Consider the following 12,769-nt stretch of genomic DNA (forward strand, 5'->3'; position numbering starts at 1 on the left):
CTTGCTGGGGTCATAGGCTCCTAGGTGGAGGGCCAGGGGGCACCCTGGGGCCTACACTGCAAGTCCAGGGAGAGATGTGGACCCCTGGGTAGCTTGCTGGGGTCAGGGGCCCCTAGGTTGAGGTCCAGGGGGCATCCTGGGGACTATACTGCAAGTCCAGGAAGAGAGGTGGACCCCTGGGTAGCTTGCTGGGGTCAGGGGCCCCTAGTTGGAGGTCCAGGGGGCACCCTGGGGCCTATACTGCAAGTCCAGGGACATCGGTGGACCCCTGGGTAGCTTGCTGGGGTCAGGGGCCCTTAGGTGGAGGGCCAGGGGGCACCCTGAGGCCTATACTGCAAGTACAGGGAGATCAGTGGACCCCTGGGTAGCTTGCTGAGGTCAGAGACCCCTATGTGGAGGGCCAGAAGGTCCCCTGGGGCCTATACTGCAAGTCCAGGGAGTGAGGTGCACTCCTGGGTAGCTTGCTGGGGTCAGAGGCCCCTAGGTGGAGGGCCAGGGGGCTCCCTGGGGCCTATACTGCAAGTCCAGGGACATCGGTGGACCCCTGGGTAGCTTGCTGGGGTCAGAGGCCCCTAGGTGGAGGGCCAGGGGGCACCCTGGGGCCTATACTACAAGTCCAGGGACATCGGTGGACCACTGTGTAGCTTGCTGGGGTCAGGGGCCCTTAGGTGGAGGGCCAGGGGGCACCCTGGGGCCTATACTGCAAGTCCAGGGAGAGATGTGGACCCATGGGTAGCTTGCTGGGGTCAGGGGCCCCTAGGTTGAGGTCCAGGGGGCACCCTGGGGCCTATACTGCAAGTCCAGGGACATCGGTGGACCCCTGGGTAGCTTGCTGGGGTCAGGGGCCCTTAGGTGGAGGGCCAGGGGGCACCCTTGGGCCTATACTGCAAGTCCAGGGAGTGAGGTGGACTCCCGGGTAGCTTGCTGGGGTCAGGCGCCCCTAGGTGGAGGGCCAGGGGTTCCCCTGGGGCCTATATTGCAAGTCCAGGAAGAGAGGTGGACCCCTGGGTAGCTTGCTGGGGTAAGGGTCCCCTAGGTGGAGGGCCAGGGGGCACACTGGGGCCTATACTGCAAGTCCAGGGAGATCGGTGGACCCCTGGGTAGCTTGCTGGGGTCAGAGGCCCCTAGGTGGATGGCCAGGGGGCACCTTATGGGCTATACTGCAAGTCCAGGAAGAGAGGTGGACCCCTGGGTAGCTTGCCGGGGTCAGAGGCCCCTAGGTGGAGGGCCAAGGGTTCCCCTGGGGCCTATACTGCAAGTCCAGGGACATCGGTGGACCCCTGGGTAGCTTGCTGGGGTCATAGGCTCCTAGGTGGAGGGCCAGGGGGCACCCTGGGGCCTACACTGCAAGTCCAGGGAGAGATGTGGACCCCTGGGTAGCTTGCTGGGGTCAGGGGCCCCTAGGTTGAGGTCCAGGGGGCACCCTGGGGCCTATACTGCAAGTCCAGGGACATCGGTGGACCCCTGGGTAGCTTGCTGGGGTCAGGGGCCCCTAGGTGAAAGGCCAGGGGGCACCCTGAGGCCTATACTGCAAGTCCAGGAAGAGAGGTGGAACCCTGGGTAGCTTGCTGGGGTCAGGGGCCCCTAGGTGGAGGTCCAGGGGGCACCTTGGGGCCTATACTGCATGTCCAGGGACATCGGTGGACCCCTGGGTAGCATGCTGGGGTCAGGGGCCCTTAGGTGGAGGGCCAGGGGGCACCCTGAGGCCTATACTGCAAGTCCAGGGAGATCAGTGGACCCCTGGGTAGCTTGCTGTGGTCAAAGACCCCTATGTGGAGGGCCAGAAGGTCCCCTGGGGCCTATACTGCAAGTCCAGGGAGTGAGGTGCACTCCTGGGTAGCTTGCTGGGGTCAGAGACCCCTAGGTGGAGGGCCAGGGGCACCCTGGGGCCTATACTGCAAGTCCAGGGACAATGGTGGACCACTGGGTAGCTTGCGGGGGTCAGAGGCCCCTAAGTGGAGGGCTAGGGGGCACCCTGGGGCCTATACTGGAAGCCCAGGGAGGGAGGTGGACCCCTGGGTAGCTTGCTGGGGTCAGGGTCCCCTAGGTGGAGGGCCAGGGGTCAACCTGTGGGCTATACTGCAAGTCCAGGAAGAGAGGTGGACCCCTGGGTAGCTTGCTGGGGTCATAGGCTCCTAGGTGGAGGGCCAGGGGGCACCCTGGGGCCTACACGGCAAGTCCAGGAAGAGAGGTGGACCCCTGGGTAGCTTGCTGGGGTCATAGGCTCCTAGGTGGAGGGCCAGGGGGCACCCTGGGGCCTATACTGCAAGTCCAGGAAGAGAGGTTGACCCCTGGGTAGCTTGCTGGGGCCAGAGGCCCATAGGTGAAAGGCCAGGGGGCACCCTGAGGCCTATACTGCAAGTCCAGGAAGAGAGGTGGAACCCTGGGTAGCTTGCTGGGGTCAGGGGCCCCTAGGTGGAGGTCCAGGGGGCACCTTGGGGCCTATACTGCATGTCCAGGGACATCGGTGGACCCCTGGGTAGCATGCTGGGGTCAGGGGCCCTTAGGTGGAGGGCCAGGGGGCACCCTGAGGCCTATACTGCAAGTCCAGGGAGATCAGTGGACCCCTGGGTAGCTTGCTGTGGTCAAAGACCCCTATGTGGAGGGCCAGAAGGTCCCCTGGGGCCTATACTGCAAGTCCAGGGAGTGAGGTGCACTCCTGGGTAGCTTGCTGGGGTCAGAGACCCCTAGGTGGAGGGCCAGGGGGCACCCTTGGGCCTATACTGCAAGTCCAGGGACATCGGTGGACCACTGGGTAGTTTGCTGGGGTCAGGGGCCCTTAGGTGGAGGGCCAGGGGGCACCCTGGGGCCTATACTGCAAGTCCAGGAAGAGAGGTAAACCCCTGGGTAGCTTGCTGGGGTCAGGCGCCCCTAGGTGAAGGGCCAGGGAGCACCCTGAGGCCTATACTGCAAGCCCAGGGAGGAAGGTGGACCCCTGAATAGCTTGCTGGGGTCAGGGTCCCCTAGGTGGAGGGCCAGGGGGCACACTGGGGCCTATACTGCAAGTCCAGGAAGAGAGGTGGACCCCTGGGTAGCTTGCTGGGGTCAGAGGCCCCTTGGTGAAGGGCCAGGGGGCACCCTGGGGCCTATACTGCAAGTCCAGGGAGATCGGTGGACCCCTGGGTAGCTTGCTGGGGTGAGAGGCCCCTAGGTGGAGGGCCAGGGGTTCCCCTGGGGCCTATATTGCAAGTCCAGGAAGAGAGGTGGACCCCTGGGTAGCTTGCTGGGGTAAGGCGCCCCTAGGTGAAGGGCCAGGGAGCACCCTGAGGCCTTTACTGCAAGCCCAGGGAGGGAGGTGGACCCCTGGGTAGCTTGCTGGGGTCAGTGTCCCCTAGGTGGATGGCCAGGGGGCACCCTGTGGGCTATACTGCAAGTCCAGGAAGAGAGGTGGACCCCTGGGTAGCTTGCTGGGGTAAGAGGCCCCTACGTGGAGGGCCAAGGGGCACCCTGGGGCCTATACTGCAAGTCCAGGGACATCGGTGGACCACTGGGTAGCTTGCTGAGGTCAGAGGCCCCTAAGTGGAGGGCCAGGGGTTCCCCTGGGGCCTATACTGCAAGTCCAGGGAGTAAGGTGGACTTTTGGGTAGCTTGATGGGCTCATAGGCTAATAGGTGGAGGGCCAGAGGGCACCCTGGGGCCTACACTGCAAGTCCAGGGAGAGATGTGGACCCCTTGGTAGCTTGCTGGGGTCAGGGGCCTTTAGGTTGAGGTCCAGGGGGGACCCTGGGGCCTATAATGCAAGTCCAGGGACATCGGTGGACCCTTGGGTAGCTTGCTGGGGTCAGGGGCCCTTAGGTGGAGGGCCAGGGGGCACCCTTGGGCCTATACTGCAAGTCCAGGGAGTGAGGTGGACTCCTGGGTAGCTTGCTGGGGTCAGAGGCCCCTAGGTGGAGGGCCAGGGGGCACCCTGGGGCCTATACTGCAAGTCCAGGGACATCGGTGGACCCCTGGGTAGCTTGCTGGGGTCAGAGGCCCCTAGGTGGAGGGCCAGGGGGCACCCTGGGGCCTATACTACAAGTCCAGGGACATCGGTGGACCACTGTGTAGCTTGCTGGTGTCAGGGGCCCTTAGGTGGAGGGCCAGAATGTCCCCTGGGGCCTATACTGCAAGTCCAGGGAGTGAGGTGCACTCCTGGGTTGCTTGCTGGGGTCAGAGGCCCCTAGGTGGAGGGCCAGGGGGCTCCCTGGGGCCTATACTGCAAGTCCAGGGACATCGGTGGACCCCTGGGTAGCTTGCTGGGGTCAGAGGCCCCTAGGTGGAGGGCCAGGGGGCACCCTGGGGCCTATACTACAAGTCCAGGGACATCGGTGGACCACTGTGTAGCTTGCTGGGATCAGGGGCCCTTAGGTGGAGGGCAAGGGGGCACCTTGGGGCCTATACTGCAAGTCCAGGAAGAGAGGTAGACCCATGGGTAGCTTGCTGGGGTCCGGCGCCCCTAGGTGAAGGGCCAGGGAGCACCCAGAGGCCTATACTGCAAGCCCAGGGAAGGAGGTGGACCCCTGGGTAGCTTGCAGGGGTCAGAGGCCCCTAGGTGGAGGGCCAGGGGTTCCCCTGGGGCCTATATTGCAAGTCCAGGAAGAGAGGTGGACCCCTGGGTAGCTTGCTGGGGTCAGGGTCCCCTAGGTGGAGGGCCAGGGGGCACACTGGGGCTTATACTGCAAGTCCAGGGAGATCGGTGGACCCCTGGGTAGCTTGCTGGGGTCAGAGGCCCCTAGGTGGAGGGCCAGGGGTTCCCCTGGGGCCTATATTGCAAGTACAGGAAGAGAGGTGGACCCCTGGGTAGCTTGCCTGGGGTAAGGCGCCCCTAGGTGGAGGGCCAGGGAGCACCCTGAGGCCTATACTGCAAGCCCAGGGAGAGAGGTGGACCCCTGGGTAGCTTGCTGGGGTCAGTGTCCCCTAGGTGGATGGCCAGGGGGCACCCTATGGCCTATACTGCAAGTCCAGGAAGAGAGGTGGACCCCTGGGTAGCTTGCCGGGGTCAGAGGCCCCTAGGTGGAGGGCCAAGGGGCACCCTGGGGCCTATACTGCAAGTCCAGGGAGATCGGTGGACCCCTGGGTAGCTTGCTGGGGTCAGAGGCCCCTAGGTGGATGGCCAGGGGGCACCCTATGGGCTATACTGCAAGTCCAGGGAGATCGGTGGACCCCTGGGTAGCTTGCTGGGGTCAGAGGCCCCTAGGTGGATGGCCAGGGGGCACCCTATGGGCTATACTGCAAGTCCAGGAAGAGAGGTGGACCCCTGGGTAGCTTGCCGGGGTCAGAGGCCCCTAGGTGGAGGGCCAAGGGGCACCCTGGGGCCTATACTGCAAGTCCAGGGATATCGGTGGACCCCTGGGTAGCTTGCTGGGGTCATAGGCTCCTAGGTGGAGGGCCAGGGGGCACCCTGGGGCCTACACTGCAAGTCCAGGGAGAGATGTGGACCCCTGGGTAGCTTGCTGGGGTCAGGGGCCCCTAGGTTGAGGTCCAGGGGGCACCCTGGGGCCTATACTGCAAGTCCAGGGACATCGGTGGACCCCTGGGTAGCTTGCTGGGGTCAGAGGCCCCTAGGTGGAGGGCCAGGGGATCCCCTGGAGCCTATACTGCAAGTCCAGGGAGTGAGGTGGACTTCTGGGTAGCTTGCTGGCGTCATAGGCTTCTAGGTGGAGGGCCAGGGGGCACCCTGGGGCCTACACTGCAAGTCCAGGGAGAGATGTGGACCCCTGGGTAGCTTGCTGGGGTCAGGGGCCCCTAGGTTGAGGTCCAAGGGGCATCCTGGGGACTATACTGCAAGTCCAGGAAGAGAGGTGGACCCCTGGGTAGCTTGCTGGGGTCAGGGGCCCCTAGTTGGAGGTCCAGGGGGTACCCTGGGGCCTATACTGCAAGTCCAGGGACATCGGTTGACCCCTGGGTAGCTTGCTGGGGTCAGGGGCCCTTAGGTGGAGGGCCAGGGGGCACCCTGAGGCCTATACTGCAAGTACAGGGAGATCAGTGGACCCCTGGGTAGCTTGCTGAGGTCAGAGACCCCTATGTGGAGGGCCAGAAGGTCCCCTGGGGCCTATACTGCAAGTCCAGGGAGTGAGGTGCACTCCTGGGTAGCTTGCTGGGGTCAGAGGCCCCTAGGTGGAGGGCCAGGGGGCTCCCTGGGGCCTATACTGCAAGTACAGGGACATTTGTGGACCCCTGGGTAGCTTGCTGGGGTCAGAGGCCCCTAGGTGGAGGGCCAGGGGGCACCCTGGGGCCTATACTACAAGTCCAGGGACATCGGTGGACCACTGTGTAGCTTGCTGGGGTCAGGGGCCCTTAGGTGGAGGGCCAGGGGGCACCCTGGGGCCTATACTGCAAGTCCAGGAAAAGAGGTAGACCCATGGGTAGCTTGCTGGGGTCAGGCGCCCCTAGGTGAAGGGCCAGGGAGCACCCAGAGGCCTATACTGTAAGCCCAGGGAGGGAGGTGGACCCCTGGGTAGCTTGCTGGGGTCAGGGTCCCCTAGGTGGAGGGCCTGGGGGCACACTGGGGCCTATACTGCAAGTCCAGGAAGAGAGGTGGACCCCTGGGTAGCTTGCAGGGGTCAGAGGCCCCTAGGTGGAGGGCCAGGGGTTCCCCTGGGGCCTACATTGCAAGTCCAGGAAAAGAGGTGGACCCCTGGGTAGCTTGCTGGGGTAAGGGTCCCCTAGGTGGAGGGCCAGGGGGCACACTGGGGCCTATACTGCAAGTCCAGGGAGATCGGTGGACCCCTGGGTAGCTTGCTGGGGTCAGAGGCCCCTAGGTGGATGGCCAGGGGGCACCCTATGGGCTATACTGCAAGTCCAGGAAGAGAGGTGGACCCCTGGGTAGCTTGCCGGGGTCAGACGCCCCTAGGTGGAGGGCCAAGGGGCACCCTGGGGCCTATACTGCAAGTCCAGGGATATCGGTGGACCCCTGGGTAGCTTGCTGGGGTCATAGGCTCCTAGGTGGAGGGCCAGGGGGCACCCTGGGGCCTACACTGCAAGTCCAGGGAGAGATGTGGACCCCTGGGTAGCTTGCTGGGGTCAGGGGCCCCTAGGTCGAGGTCCAGGGGGCACCCTGGGGCCTATACTGCAAGTCCAGGGACATCGTTGGACCCCTGGGTAGCTTGCTGGGGTCAGGGGCCCTTAGGTGGAGGGCCAGGGGGCACCCTTGGGCCTATACTGCAAGTCCAGGGAGTGAGGTGGACTCCTGGGTAGCTTGCTGGGGTCAGAGGCCCCTAGATGGAGGGCCAGGGGGCACCCTGGGGCCTATACTGCAAGTCCAGGGACATCGGTGGACCGCTGGGTAGCTTGCTGGGGTCAGAGGCCCCTAGGTGGAGGGCCAGGGGGGACCCTGGGGCCTATACTGCAAGTCCAGGAACATCGGTGGACCACTGGGTAGCTTGCTGGGGTCAGGGGCCCTTAGGTGGAGGGCCAGGGGGCACCCTGGGGCCTATACTGCAAGTCCAGGAAGAGAGGTTGACCGCTGGGTAGCTTGCTGAAATCTGGAGCCCCTAGGTGGAGGGCCAGGGGGCACACTGGGGCCTATACTGCAAGTCCAGGAAGAGAGGTGGACCCCTGGGTAGCTTGCTGGGGTCAGGCGCCCCTGGGTGAAGGGCCAGGGAGCACCCTGAGGCCTATACTGCAAGCCAAGGGAGGGAGGTGGACCCCTGGGTAGCTTGCTGGGGTCAGGGGCCTCTAGGTTGAGGTCCAGGGGGCATCCTGGGGCCTGTACTGCAAGTCCAGGGACATCGGTGGACCCCTGGGTAGCTTGCTGGGGTCAGAGGCCCCTAGGTGGAGGGCCAGGGGATCCCCTGGAGCCTATACTGCAAGTCCAGGGAGTGAGGTGGACTTCTGGGTAGCTTGCTGGGGTCATAGGCTTCTAGGTGGAGGGCCAGGGGGCACCCTGGGGCCTATACTGCAAGTCCAGGGAGAGATGTGGACCCCTGGGTAGCTTGCTGGGGTCAGGCGCCCCTAGGTTGAGGTCCAGGGGGCATCCTGGGGCCTATACTGCAAGTCCAGGAAGAGAGGTGGACCCCTGGGTAGCTTGCTGGGGACAGGGGCCCCTAGGTGGAGGTCCAGGGGGCACCCTGGGGCCTATACTGCAAGTACAGGGACATCGGTGGACCCCTGGGTAGCTTGCTTGGGTCAGGGGCCCTTAGGTGGAGGGCCAGGGGGCACCCTGAGGCCTAAACTGCAAGTCCAGGGAGATCAGTGGACCCCTGGGTAGCTTGCTGAGGTCAGAGACCCCTATGTGGAGGGCCAGAATGTCCCCTGGGGCCTATACTGCAAGTCCAGGGAGTGAGGTGCACTCCTGGGTAGCTTGCTGGGGTCAGAGGCCCCTAGGTGGAGGGCCAGGGGGCTCCCTGGAGCCTATACTGCAAGTCCAGGGACATCGGTGGACCCCTGGGTAGCTTGCTGGGGTCAGAGGCCCCTAGGTGGAGGGCCAGGGGGCACCCTGGGGCCTATACTACAAGTCCAGGGACATCGGTGGACCACTGTATAGCTTGCTGGGGTCAGGGGCCCTTAGGTGGAGGGCCAGGGGGCACCCTGGGGCCTATACTGCAAGTCCAGGAAGAGAGGTAGACCCATGAGTAGCTTGCTGGGGTCCGGCGCCCCTAGGTGAAGGGCCAGGGAGCACCCAGAGGCCTATACTGCAAGCCCAGGGAAGGAGCTGGACCCCTGGGTAGCTTGCTGGGGTCAGGGTCCCCTAGGTGGAGGGCCTGGGGGCACACTGGGGCCTATACTGCAAGTCGAGGAAGAGAGGTGGACCCCTGGGTAGCTTGCAGGGGTCAGAGGCCCCTAGGTGGAGGGCCAGGGGTTCCCCTGGGGCCTATATTGCAAGTCCAGGAAGAGAGGTGGACCCCTGGGTAGCTTGCTGGGGTCAGGGTCCCCTAGGTGGAGGGCCAGGGGGCACACTGGGGCCTATACTGCAAGTCCAGGGACATCGGTGGACCCCTGGGTAGCTTGCTGGGGTCAGGGGCCCTTAGGTGGAGGGCCAGGGGGCACCCTTGGGCCTATACTGCAAGTCCAGGGAGTGAGGTGGACTCCTGGGTAGCTTGCTGGGGTCAGAGGCCCCTAGATGGAGGGCCAGGGGGCACCCTGGGGCCTATACTGCAAGTCCAGGGACATCGGTGGACCCCTGGGTAGCTTGCTGGGGTCAGAGGCCCCTAGGTGGAGGGCCAAGGGGCACCCTGGGGCCTATACTGCAAGTCCAGGAACATCGGTGGACCACTGGGTAGCTTGCTGGGGTCAGGGGCCCTTAGGTGGAGGGCCAGGGGGCACCCTGGGGCCTATACTGCAAGTCCAGGAAGAGAGGTTGACCGCTGGGTAGCTTGCTGAAATCTGGAGCCCCTAGGTGGAGGGCCAGGGGGCACACTGGGGCCTATACTGCAAGTCCAGGAAGAGAGGTGGACCCCTGGGTAGCTTGCTGGGGTCAGGCGCCCCTGGGTGAAGGGCCAGGGAGCACCCTGAGGCCTATACTGCAAGCCCAGGGAGGGAGGTGGACCCCTGGGTAGCTTGCTGGGGTCAGGGGCCTCTTGGTTGAGGTCCAGGGGGCATCCTGGGGCCTGTACTGCAAGTCCAGGGACATCGGTGGACCCCTGGGTAGCTTGCTGGGGTTAGAGGCCCCTAGGTGGAGGGCCAGGGGATCCCCTGGAGCCTATACTGCAAGTCCAGGGAGTGAGGTGGACTTCTGGGTAGCTTGCTGGGGTCATAGGCTTCTAGGTGGAGGGCCAGGGGGCACCCTGGGGCCTATACTGCAAGTCCAGGGAGAGATGTGGACCCCTGGGTAGCTTGCTGGGGTCAGAGGTCCCTAGGTTGAGGTCCAGGGGGCATCCTGGGGACTATACTGCAAGTCCAGGAAGAGAGGTGGACCCCTGGGTAGCTTGCTGGGGTCAGGGGCCCCTAGGTGGAGGTCCAGGGGGCACCCTGGGGCCTATACTGCAAGTACAGGGACATCGGTGGACCCCTGGGTAGCTTGCTGGGGTCAGGGGCCCTTAGGTGGAGGGCCAGGGGGCACCCTGAGGCCTAAACTGCAAGTCCAGGGAGATCAGTGGACCCCTGGGTAGCTTGCTGAGGTCAGAGACCCCTATGTGGAGGGCCAGAATGTCCCCTGGGGCCTATACTGCAAGTCCAGGGAGTGAGGTGCACTCCTGGGTAGCTTGCTGGGGTAAGAGGCCCCTAGGTGGAGGGCCAGGGGGCTCCCTGGGGCCTATACTGCAAGTCCAGGGACATCGGTGGACCCCTGGGTAGCTTGCTGGGGTCAGAGGCCCCTAGGTGGAGGGCCAGGGGTTCCCCTGGGGCCTATACTGCAAGTCCAGGGACATCGGTGGACCCCTGGGTAGCTTGCTGGGGTCATAGGCTCCTAGGTGGAGGGCCAGGGGGCAGCCTGGGGCCTACACTGCAAGTCCAGGGAGAGATGTGGACCCCTGGGTAGCTTGCTGGGGTCAGGGGTCCCTAGGTTGAGGTCCAAGGGGCACCCTGGGGCCTATACTGCAAGTCCAGGGACATCGGTGGACCCCTGGGTAGCTTGCTGGGGTCAGGGGCCCTTAGGTGGAGGGCCAGGGGGCACCCTTGGGCCTATACTGCAAGTCCAGGGAGTGAGGTGGACTCCTGGGTAGCTTGCTGGGGTCAGAGGCCCCTAGGTGGAGGGCCAGGGGGCACCCTGGGGCCTATACTGCAAGTCCAGGGACATCGGTGGACCCCTGGGTAGCTTGCTGGGGTCAGAGGCCCCTAGGTGGAGGGCCAGGGGGCACCCTGGGGCCTATACTGCAAGTCCAGGAACATCGGTGGACCACTGGGTAGCTTGCTGGGGTCAGGGGCCCTTAGGTGGAGGGCCAGGGGGCACCCTGGGGCCTATACTGCAAGTCCAGGAAGAGAGGTTGACCGCTGGGTAGCTTGATGAAATCTGGAGCCCCTAGGTGGAGGGCCAGGGGGCACACTGGGGCCTATACTGCAAGTCCAGGAAGAGAGGTGGACCCCTGGGTTGCTTGCTGGGGTCAGGCGCCCCTGGGTGAAGGGCCAGGGAGCACCCTGAGGCCTATACTGCAAGCCCAGGGAGGGAGGTGGACCCCTTGGTAGCTTGCTGGGGTCAGGGGCCTCTAGGTTGAGGTCCAGGGGGCACCCTGGGGCCTATACTGCAAGTCCAGGGACATCGGTGGACCCCTGGGTAGCTTGCTGGGGTCAGAGGCCCCTAGGTGGAGGGCCAGGGGATCCCCTGGAGCCTATACTGCAAGTCCAGGGAGTGAGGTGGACTTCTGGGTAGCTTGCTGGGGTCATAGGCTTCTAGGTGGAGGGCCAGGGGGCACCCTGGGGCCTATACTGCAAGTCCAGGGAGAGATGTGGACCCCTGGGTAGCTTGCTGGGGTCAGGGGCCCCTAGGTTGAGGTCCAGGGGGCATCCTGGGGACTACACTGCAAGTCCAGGAAGAGAGGTGGACCCCAGGGTAGCTTGCTGGGGTCAAGGGCCCCTAGGTGGAGGTCCAGGGGGCACCCTGGGGCCTATACTGCAAGTCCAGGGACATCGGTGGACCACTGGGTAGCTTGCTGGGGTCAGGGGCCCTTAGGTGGAGGGCCAGGGGGCACCCTGGGGCCTATACTGCAAATCCAGGAAGAGAGGTAGACCCCTGGGTAGCTTGCTGGGGTCAGGCGCCCCTAAGTGAAGGGCCAGGGAGCACCCTGAGGCCTATACTGCAAGCCCAGGGAGGGAGGTGGACCCCTGGGTAGCTTGCTGGGGTCAGGGTCCCCTAGGTGGAGGGCCAGGGGGCACACTGGGGCCTATACTGCAAGTCCAGGAAGAGAGGTGGACCCCTGGGTAGCTTGCTGGGGTCAGAGGCCCCTTGGTGAAGGGCCAGGGGGCACCCTGGGGCCTCTACTGCAAGTCCAGGGAGATCGGTGGACCCCTGGGTAGCTTGCTGGGGTCAGAGAACCCTAGGTGGAGGGCCAGGGGTTCCCCTGGGGCCTATATTGCAAGTCAAGGAAGAGAGGTGGACCCATGGGTAGCTTGCTGGGGTAAGGCGCCCCTAGGTGAAGGGCCAGGGAGCACCCTGAGGCCTATACTGCAAGCCCAGGGAGGGAGGTGGACCCCTGGGTAGCTTGCTGGGGTCAGTGTCCCCTAGGTGGATGGCCAGGGGGCACCCTCTGGGCTATACTGCAAGTCCAGGAAGAGAGGTGGGTAGCTTGCTGGGGTCAGAGGCCCCGAGGTGGAGGGCCAAGGGGCACCCTGGGGCCTATACTGCAAGTCCAGGAAGAGAGGTGGACCCCTGGGTAGCTTGCTGAGGTCAGGGGCCCCTAGGTGGAGGGCCAGGTGGCAGCCTGTGGGCTATACTGCAAGTCCAGGAAGAGACGTTGACCCCTGGGTAGCTTGCTGAAGTCAGGAGCCACTAGGTGGAGGGCCAGGGGGCACACTGGGGCCTATGCTGCAAGCCTAGAAAGAGAGGTGGACCCCTGGGTAGCTTGCTGGGGTCAGAGGCCCCTTGGTGAAGGGCCAGGGAGCACCCTGGGGCCTATACTGCAAGTCTAGGGAGATCGGTGGACCCCTGGGTAGCTTGCTGGAGTCAGAGGCCCCTAGGTGGAGGGCCAGGGGTTCCCCTGGGGCCTATATTGCAAGTCCAGGAAGAGAGGTGGACCCCTGGGTAGCTTGCTGGGGTCAGGCGCCCCTAGGTGAAGGGCCAGGGGGCACCCTGAGGCCTATACTGCAAGCCCAGGGAAGGAGGTGGACCCCTGGGTAGCTTGCTGGGGTCAGGATCCCCTAGGAGGATGTCCAGGGGGCACCCTGTGGGCTATACTGCAAGCCCAGGAAGAGAGGTGGA

Source organism: Danio rerio, chromosome 3 (genome assembly GCF_049306965.1).
Source record: "Danio rerio strain Tuebingen ecotype United States chromosome 3, GRCz12tu, whole genome shotgun sequence".
NCBI lineage: Eukaryota > Metazoa > Chordata > Actinopteri > Cypriniformes > Danionidae > Danio > Danio rerio.